The sequence below is a fragment of the Sinocyclocheilus rhinocerous genome, unplaced genomic scaffold (assembly GCF_001515625.1).
Source record: "Sinocyclocheilus rhinocerous isolate Xijiao unplaced genomic scaffold, SAMN03320098_v1.1 scaffold352, whole genome shotgun sequence".
Lineage (NCBI taxonomy): Eukaryota > Metazoa > Chordata > Actinopteri > Cypriniformes > Cyprinidae > Sinocyclocheilus > Sinocyclocheilus rhinocerous.
Genome location: NW_015642448.1, coordinates 224,496 through 233,205, shown reverse-complemented (window position 1 = coordinate 233,205; position 8,710 = coordinate 224,496). Strand labels below are relative to the sequence as shown.

Sequence of the window (8,710 nt, the reverse complement as noted above, 5' to 3'; positions counted from 1 at the left end):
ACTCTTGGTACATACATACATACATACATACATACAAATAACCATATATACAGTATATATGACACAAGATAGTTATAGAAGTTCACAGAACTGACTCAGCAACAGCTGAGTAAAACTGTTTCATCTGAGCATGTATCAAATATCGCATTATTTAATGAGTTATCGCATATCGCATTTTTTTTCAATATCGCACAGCCCTAGTCAACATGAAATCAAAATTCACCATTGATTGACCTTCTTAATACATGTTTCTGGTTTTATTGTGCAAAATTAATCAGTACACATTATTCCAAAGAAAAAAGTTCATAATCTTTCATTGAATTTTATTTCCTTTTTTCCACCTTGCTCCATTTTGATATTCATCATTTAAACTTTTGTTTATTTTTGAACAAAATATTTGGATTTTTTTTTTATTCTTTGAAGAAAAAACATCCTAATTAAAAAAAAAAAGTTTTTGCTGATTGAATATCTTGTATCATCAGAAATATGTTGCCTAATAGAATTGATTCATCTTGACTGCAAATAGTTAGAAATTTAATTCCATTTATGCAGTATTTATATGAAATATTTAAGAAATGCATCATATATTATTTACTAACCACTTTTTAATATGTTCCTATAATGCACTACCATTATATTTTGTTCCTAGACTTTCTCTTATCAAGAAATATCCCTGATCTGAATTTATTTTTTGCGCAAAATTGCATGGCTTTATCCCAAGTGCGTGTTTAAAGACATGCAAACTCTTGGTCAACATCATTAGATCACAGCTAGTGTTGACAGATGTCTGATGACGCACGTCGGTCAATTACAACTTTCTTTGTCCTTTTCTTTCACAATGTGACTTCCCTTCTTATCACCTATTAAAGGGCAGCGTCCCAAACCTACATGTGTCCCAGGACACCTGGCATCGTGTGGGCGCATATTATCCAAGCCCAATGTCTTCTACACCGGGGGCCTCTTAGCGTGGGCTATTAGAGGAATAATGGGCCGAACGGAAGCAGTGTGTATGTGAGAAGACTGGGAATGACATTATAATGACGCAAAAGACTGTTTTGGAATGAGATTATCATACAGATGGAGGGAAAAGTTTTGACTGCTTGTTTCCAGAATTATGAATGATAGACCCCCTCCAAGCTTTGGCAATCTGCTGTATGCTTTGTACATTGTTACACTGTGGGAAATATCCGGAGAGGTAACTGTTAGGATGTTTTTCTTTTCATCTCTATGTTTTTTGATGGGTTTGACAAATTAATACTTAAGTTAATAAATTTTTTTGGCTCTTATTGAAATCTAACCACTGTTGAGGGTAACACTTTAGAATAGGGAACACATATTCACTAATAATTAACAGTTTTCCCTCAATAAAATCTTAATTTGCTGCTTATTAATAGTTAGTAAGGTAGTTGTTAAGTTTAGGTATGGAGTAGGATTAAGGGATCTAAAATATGGTCATGCAGAATAAGCCATTAATATGTGCTTTGTAAGTACTAATAAACAGCCAATATGCTGCTAATATGCGTGCTAATAAGCAGCTAGTTAATAGTGAGAATTGGTCCTCAAAATAAAGTGTTACCCTATTCATTTTAGTCTTACTATTTTTACGTAATGTAATTTTAAGGGCTTTTTGTCATTTTTATTAGTCATTTTTTATACTACTGTTTAGGTTCAATTTATTTTTATTTCAGTTTTAGTTCGTTTTTAGTTTTTAATTATTTCAATTATTTAAAGTAAATGTACAGCAAATTTTCAGCTTTATTTAAATAACACAAATGTTTAAATGTTTTAGTTTTAGTTCTCTTTTTACTTAATGATAATAACCCTGATGTTGAGAATTTTTTACCCCAAAATCTAAATTCCTCCAGAGTTTGGGATGCAAGAGCTTGTTGCATAACCAGATGAAATATCGTTATAGTTGAATTTCCGATAAACCAGTTGCAGGGCTATAATCTCATTGGGTTTGTGGCAGCCTCTGTAATGGCATTACTTGCGTTCTGGACTTCCCGATGGGGCTCCAGGCCGGACGCGGTGGCAGTAACCAGGCCTCGCGAGTGTCGTCAGCCCTGGTAATGCGTCTGCTGTTTTTCTGCATGTGGTGACAGTATTATTGTACACAGCACACAACAGTTTGCCCAAGGTCTGTACTTCACGGTTTCAAGTTTCTTGACATGCACACAGAATGCAAACAGTGTGTGCAATACTATGAAATGCTTATGTGTAGCTTAACTCTGGACATCACAACTGAAAGTTGAGAGTAGGGTAGAGAAAGACAAACAACACAAAGGATATTGTTGGTGTTTGGATGTTGCCAGTGCTTAATTTGTAAATTCCGAGGTGCCGGAACAAGGGGGCTTGGCAGATCCGGCAAGTTAGTGGGGTGGGGAAAGGTAACGGAACATAGCCTATGTGCAATCTCTGTGGGGTTTTCTATCCAAATATTTTGATGTACATGACCATTTGTGCATGTAAAACACCAACACAGTCACAGCCCAAATTCACAGCCAAAAACACAGCCCTCGACATTTGTATTGAATTCAAAAGTTTAAACTCGTATTCATTTTGTGCACGAGCTTGTGCAAGTGGAGGCTGCTGGTGTATGGGCATATAAGCATTTAATCATAAGCATATTTCATCAGTTTTTCAGCGTCTCCTTGCAGCATTGTCCATCAACACAAATAGCTCTCTCTGAAGTGTCCATCACGACAAGTTCCCTTCAAGATATAATGTGAAGCATGCGACTTGCATGCTTTAAGTTTCAGAAAACCATAAGTGCATTTATATGTACCTAATCATTTTCAATCCCTGGGTCGCAAGACTTAAAAAATGGGTCGATGATTTAAGGAAAATGTATAGGCCTATAGCCTATGTAAGTTAGCCTACATTAAATTGTATTTTTTTCATAAAATCATAGTCTAAAATAAATTAATAAATAAGATAAATATATTTGCCAAATAACAGATTAACAAAACAAAAGAAAAAAACTCTAAGACAAATAGTAGCTAATATGCTGCTGAGTTTGGTTCATTTTTGTGAAGTGCGGCGCTCGACAAACAAGTTCAAGGAAAGTTTCAGAAAGGAAACTGAGATGACAGAAAGCGCATCCTGTATGTTTTCTTTATTTTGCGAAAGCACATGTTCTGTTTTTAGTGTATACAAATAAAAGTAGCTAAACTTTGCAGTCTTGAATGATGTCTTACTCATATTGGTATGTATTTCGCGTCTTGCAAAAATGTGCCCCCAGGTACGTATTTGCCATGAGACTGGGTTGCTCATATCTGTATGACCATAAATCTCGGAGTATTTTAGTTGTTTCTACTGGTAAAAGGAAACAGTTCAAGTGATCATGCATTCTAGCATTGCAAACTTGAATTCGTTTTGGCTTGTTTATAGCTACTTATACTTTTTTGCTCTTGTTCTGTATATATTATATATTTTAGTATTCTTATGCTTGGCTTGACTTTTAGCATTATATGAGATGGGGGATCCCCCAAATGAGGTGCCAGATTAGATTTCGGAGGTGCCGGGTCCAGATCCGGCTTGTTCCGGCACAAATTAAGCCCTGAATATTAAGAATCTCATATGTTTTTCCTAAAATTCCTTAGGAGAAATTAAAACTATGCATTCGAATAGAAATTTCTGACTTTTGATTGTAGATTTTTATATATTGGCGGTGCATAGTTTGTTATAATGTTCATGATGATGATGATGATGTGAACATTTATTTATTTTGCTTTTATTTAGCCAATTATCCACAGCTTCGCAACAGAGAGACACAGTAAAAATGTCACTTTTAGACAGATAAAACTGAGAAAATGTGAAAAAAAAAATGCACAAAAAATAGTACTGTCAAGGTATATGTGTTTTTAATTGGGATTTGTGCAAATGCAACATAAGTTTCCTTTGGTCTCCATTTATTTTCATTACTTATAAGAGTTTGCAGACTCTTTTGTCGTTTTCAAGCTATAGAAAAATTTTAAACTACTGTACAATGCAAAAGCCAACTTTGGACTGTAATTTCTTGGCTGCGACAATTTATCGTCATGACACAAAGACGCAGTGCAGCACTTTTATCACATCGTTTATCAGGCTGTCAGTCAAATCCATAGAATTGTTTAAGAGCAGGTCAATAGCAGGTGTTAAATGTATTTATGTCACTCATGTTTCCCTATTGAAAAAAGCCTCTCAGCTGAAATCTTATCAAACTGTAAATCCAATAATGGTGCTTTGTCGTGTTCTGGCAAAGACTGAGAGGTGGATATGTTAGTATATTGTTAGAAATATGTTAGAAATATGTTGTCATTGTTTTACAAACCATTTTGTTTAGTCTGTCTTGTTTGTAAGATGCCTGTGATCTTTATATCAGTGACACTGGCATGTGATTGGTCGATTGTGACAGTTGGCCAACTGTTGCTTCATCTGCTAGGAAAAAACTCTAGTTTGTCTTGTCATGTCTAAATTTGATAGTTAATTGAGCGATTGAGTCAGCATTGTGTTTTTTAATGACTGGTTGTTGATTTGGTATGTTTTTCTGTAAATTCTGCCTCTGGTAGCTGGTATTTTTAGCAATATTTGTGGTGTAGTTTTTTTTTTTTAGATGCACCAATTAAACACACATTCACCTGCTCAGTAGTGATGCTGGTTTGTATTTACAAGTCTGTGTCTGTGCCTGTGGATAAAACATCCACCTGCTGTGAGTTTGTCAGGTAAACTTGGGTCTAATGAAAACTGCTCTCTTTGTCTCTGTTTCTTCATAGGATGAAAGGATTTGATTCACATTTATGTAGCATGTAAATGCCATGGTATAGAAATATGGTAATCATTCTGTTCCATATTATTTATATGATACAATCCTTGTACCTTGCTGCCTCCACAGTACTTTTTTGATGGATGCTGAAGTCTGTTGTCAGTTGCTGATGCGCTCAGTCAGAGAGTGTTCGGCGAGTGAAAATATATCTGAGCTAAACTTATACTTAGCCTCCAACTCACACACTGGCGAGTAAAATCTGAGAATTTATTAGCAATTGGCTAATATTAGACATCATTTAGTCGCCAGAGTGAAGATTTAGTCGCATATGCAAGTGATTTACTCGCAATGTAGAGGGTTGTGCACATCTCTGATAGTTAAGTAGTAAATTGATGCATATACCAGATATAAAGATATCAATGGAGACCAGCTTCTGGTTTTATAATGAAATGCTTCTATATTTCCAGGATGTTTATTTCGGAGAAGAGCCTCTTAGCATGAGCAGAATTACTTTGAATTTTTACTCTGAAGTAAAAATAACATTTGTTTTCATTGTCTGAGCATTTTATTGAAGGTATCATTGAAATAATGTACAAAAGACAGTGCAGGGGCTCTTTGCTTTGTTCACCGTGGATTTTTTATTTGCAAGCGTGTACATTCATATAAGTGGATAAATCCAGCTGCATTAAAAAGATAATTTTGTACACACATTGCTATATTTGTACATTTGAAGCAGTCTGTTTAATATATTGTTCTTAGGCTATATCTAATTTGCACAGCCCTTGAGTTTTTTGAGCACTGTAAATTTGTGGAAAAGTGAATGATTGACACCCCATGTGCACAACAGTATGACACGTTGAACAGTTTGTGCTTGTTTTTATTCATGGCAAATTAAATTTAAACAAAATATCTTAATAGAAAAATAATTCTCTTAGTTTCTGCATGTTCTAATGAGTGATATTGTTTCAAATCATGAAACAGGTTTGTGTTGGCTGACTTTGATGATGTGTATCTTCAGCACAGTTTGCAGTGCAGGCTGCTATATTGATAATATTACATTTTTTTATTTTTTTGCTTCTTAGAAATTAGAATTTGAAATTTGAAACATTTGACAGTAGCTTGAGTTGACAGTAGAATTAGCTTGAGTTACATGCAAATGTAAATTTATGTTCATTATCAAAAACAGTAACATCTGTAAAAATTGTAACAACCTCATTTTTATATGGTGAAAAGTAATTATTCAGACTGTTTGAGTTTTATTAAAATTAACCATTGGTCTTCCATACAGTCGTAGCATACATTTAGATCATGATAAGCACAGTCAAAAACACACATATAGCACCTCAATACCATGGTAAAAATCTAACTATATGGTTTCTAGGTATTTGTATGAAAAACAGTATCTAAAGAGACTACATTTAGTATAAATGCACAAAAACTACTGTAATTATACTCTATTACTCCTTTAACATATTTAATACATGTCTACATTAATAATGTAATAAAATTCCATATGTATATCCCACATTTCTGCCACAATACCATGGTGCAGTTAGTGTTACTACAGTAAATCCAAGGTAAATGATGGCGATTTGTAGATTGAAAAGCTTTCTGACTGTATCGTTGCGCACAGTGTTTTTCCAGTTTGTCAGCGCTGTTTCATCTGGCTTTAAACTAGTTTAAATTACCATGTTCTACGCTGTGTCGCATGACCAAAACTTATCAGTAATTAAACGCATCTGCTCTAGCAAGCTCGCGCTGTGCTGCCGTTTGAACTTTGCGCCATTGGTGCCAACTTCTTTCAATGGAAAGTAACTAAATCCACTTGAAAAATCACTAAATGTCACTAGATGACACCATACGCTAATTAGCATTTTCATGACATCCTTGCGTCGTATCGCCTTTTACATTTGTTGTCCAAGAAGTCGCTAGGCACTTTTTTTGGAAAAAAGTTGCTAAAGGGGTCTGAAAAGTCGCTAAGTTGGCTCACTGCTTTGAGCCGAGCGGATAAATGGTCCGTGTGTGGCAAGGTTCAAATGAGTCGCGCTGGTTTGTTCCGCTTGTGGTGCATAAACATTGTATCAAACATTTATCGAACTCTTGTTATCTTTTTATCGAGGAAAATTAAATTGCGATAATTATCGTTTTATCGCCAAGTCCTAGCGTCATATAATAAAAAGTTTAAGTTTATCTGTAAGTTTTGATAAAAATCAACCCCTAGGCCATTAAAGTGCCCATAGTCGGGAAAACACTCATATATTTATGCTGTTTTCCCCCTCAAGACCACTCGTGATTCAAGGGAAGTCCAGCACCCCAGAACAAAGATCAAAGCTCTGATCTTCACATTTTGTTGCTTTGCAGCCTGAAATGAAGACAGACACAGTTTTTGTTTTATCTGGCTGTATTTACTCAGTGCAACTGAAAGATATAACACCAACATGTCAGAAAAAACAAACAAAAAACAGAATCACTGAGGCCCTGTCCACACAAACGTGGTTATTTTTAAAACTGCAGCTTTTTCTACATGGTTTGGCCGTTCGTCCACATGCAAACGCAGCACCAGGTCACTGAAACCGAACATTTTTGAAAACTCCTGCCAAGGTGAAGATTTTCAAATACTCCGGTTGCAGTGTTATCGTGTAGACAGCGAAACTGGAGTTTTTGGCTTGTGACGTCGGAGCCTGCGCTGTTATCTCCGCCTACTGGAAACTTTTCCAGGCTTCTGATTGGCCAACATGGCTTTACGGTTGAGATTATATCGCCACCTGTTGGTTTGGCATGCTCTTGACAGTGCTTCATAGCATGCGTTTGCGTTTTCATGTGGACGGAGATTTTTTTTTAAAACGGAAGAAGGAAAAACTCCGTTTATAAAAATACCCGTGTACATGTGGAAATGGCCTGAGTCATTGAATGGTTCATTTGAGTTGATTTATTCAAAACACTGATTCATTAAGGAAAGAAACGGGTGAGTGGCTTTATGGGTGAGTCATCGAATCATTTATTTAAATGGATTCGTTCTAAACACTGATTCATTCAGGAACAAACTAGGTGAGTGGCTTTATGAGTGAGTTATTGAATCATTCATTTGAATTGATTTGTTCAAAACACTGATTCATTAAGGATCGAAACGGACGAGTGGCTTTAGGGGTGAGTCATTGAACCATTTATTTGAATGGATTTGTTCTAAACACTGATTCATTCAGAAAAGTAACAGGTGAGTGTCTTTATGAGTGAGTCATTGAATCGATAGGAATGATACACCGCTGCTGTATGTCGCTCGGAGACACTCGACTGTTGCTTCTGCAAAATTAGTTTGTAAAAAGCACCTGATATTTTGTCTGAAATGTAATTTCTCAATTCAAATTATTAAATTACTCAATGTAAATTAACTTGCTAATTTACATTCTGTATCAAATTCGCAATCATTGATTGTTTTTATGCGTTGTTGGTTGGTGACGTCAGGTGTAAAAGGAAAAATTCAAAGCTGAAAAATGTATATTTTAAAGAAAAATACAAATAGTTCTGATGAATCGTGAACAATGATACCTCGAACATATATTAAGAAAGTAAATATTGAGAATAATTTTTATGTCGCTAGTCGTTAGGATGTGTGTGCTTTACACCAGTTGGCGTGAATGCATACTGTATGGTTTATCTGCAGGCATATTTGTTAAACTTTATTAATTTATTTTGTGTCGAAGGTATCTGGTTACGTGATGTCAACATTCTTTCCTCATATGTACGATAAATACAGGCTTTTCGTGAGCCACTGATACGACTGCAGTCTTCATCTCAAGTGTGCGTCATTTCAAACTTTTTAAAACAACTATTCTTTTTTTAGGTGTAAAACTATTCTTAAGTGCAAAGTTCTTCATGCATGTTTAAGAGTTAAAGCAGCTTGTAATGTTAATGCATGAGCTCCGCGTGCGATGATCTGTCCTGGACTGTAAACACACTCGATAAGCA

At 35.4% G+C, this 8,710-nt stretch overlaps 1 protein-coding gene across 4 annotated transcripts in view; it reads left to right on the top strand.

The window, feature by feature from the left end:
• The window catches only part of ksr2 (kinase suppressor of ras 2), a 105,292-nt gene that overhangs the window by 57,257 nt on the left and 39,325 nt on the right, over window positions 1-8,710 (top strand). The window lies entirely within an intron of this gene.